We start from the raw sequence: 1,909 nt of genomic DNA on the forward strand, positions 1-1,909 counted from the left end.
TAAACCCCTAAGTTTCCTAATTTATATTTTTATGTCACATAAAAAGTAGGAATTTTAAAAGGATGTGTTTGATCAAACTCAATATATAATTTGTGCATGACCATTATTTTTGGCAATAGATTTTCCTTTCTTTTATTTTCTTTTATAGAGTATATCTCAGCATTGCATGCTGGGAGAAAATCAGTAGAGCTCCATACTTGTCAAGTTTCAAGGACTTGCTATGACAGAAATCTACAGGAACATAACACCTTCGAACTTCACTCAGTGCGTGTGACACAGACATAGGAAGAACACACTCCCACAAGTGTTAGTTGCTGAAGTAAGGCACGCGTAGTGTTCAGTAGCCGGGCAAATGTACCTACTTCATTTACAATTTTAGAAGGCATCTTACCTTGTCAAAGAGCTTCAAAACAATAATTTTCATCAACAAGTAAGCCCATTTTAAAAAACTGGTAAATTAGAGCAAGTTGACTATTCATGCAGTTATATGTGCAGTAAAACACAAAGCTGGGATTTGTGTCATGTGAGAATAAATAAAATGTCTCTCATCCAGTGAGAGACTATAATCCTCTATGATAATGAAATCCATAATTTCCCTGATTAAAAGTTCATAAATTTCTACAGACCCCTGAGTGGTACAGTGTTTTCAAAATTTGACTAGAACTTTATTTTTCATATAAATCAAAGCATTTTTTTATTTGTGTCTAAAGCCTGGTGCAGCACCAAGCAGTGTTTCTTTCTGTCATATGTAGGATCGTTAAGAGTCAGAGTCAACTCTATGGCACCACCAACAACAAAGCAATATTTATACACATGGAGAAATACCCATACTGAATGTGCTATGTATATTTAAAATTTAAGATCAGTGTTGTAAAATTATAAAATGGTTATAAAAAACTCAGAGAACAGAAAGGAATAATATAGTAAATACCTGCCTCTATCGTATCTTCACATTATTCTGTATTTGCTTTAGCTATGGTTTCTTTCTATAAAGAGGAGTTCTCTTTAAAGTCTTCTGTACTTCCTCTACCTTTCGCTTCTCAAAGGTAATCTGCTCTCATTAATCCAATGTTTATCATTTAATGTTAGGTTTTCTAATGTCTCTGTATGCTTATCAATAAATAATATATATTATGACTCTTCTGGATTTTACACTTTATATTTACAGTATCATATTACTTTGCATAGTATCTAATTACATACTTTATAGTACCAAATTGCTTAGTTTTGCTTCACATTAGTGAGCTTCATCCATGTAAGATGGGTTGTTTTAGTTTGTTTTCACAGCTTTACAGCAGTCTGTTGTATGACTGTATCACACAATTGATTTATTTATTCTCCTGTTGATGGTCACTTTTGTTCCAGTTCTCCCTTTTTTAAACAATGCTGCCATAAACATTCTTCAACACATCTCCTTTAGTCTATGTGGAAGAGTTTCTCTCCTAGAAGAAAAGCTATTGAGTTGTAAGGAATAGACATCTTCAATTTTGCTAGGTATTTAATCAATTTAAATTTTGGCTCCAAACTCACCAGCTGCTCCACAGGAGGAAGATGAGGAAATCTGTTTCTGTAAAGATTTACTGACTGGAATGCCCTGTGGGGGTCGCTATGAGTCAGAATGAACTTGATCGAAGCGGGTTTCTTTTGTTTGTTTTTATCACCAATTTACAATTCACTAGCTACATATGAGAATTTCTTTTTGTCCACAAGTTTCTTCCTAAATGTAGTCATGTGGGTTTGTTTGTTTGTTTGTTTTTATCATATAATGAAATCCATAGTCTATTGTGCTTCCTTTTCCATCTGGACTTCGACCTCAGTGCAGTCCTCACCTGTGGTAACCACCAGATCCTCTCTTTATCCACATCATGGATTACATTGTAAAATAGGAAGAACTGTGTTAGCTCCTCCC

The sequence above is a fragment of the Orycteropus afer genome, unplaced genomic scaffold, assembly GCF_000298275.1.
Source record: "Orycteropus afer afer isolate SDZICR_OR568_19922 unplaced genomic scaffold, OryAfe1.0 scaffold00410, whole genome shotgun sequence".
NCBI lineage: Eukaryota > Metazoa > Chordata > Mammalia > Tubulidentata > Orycteropodidae > Orycteropus > Orycteropus afer.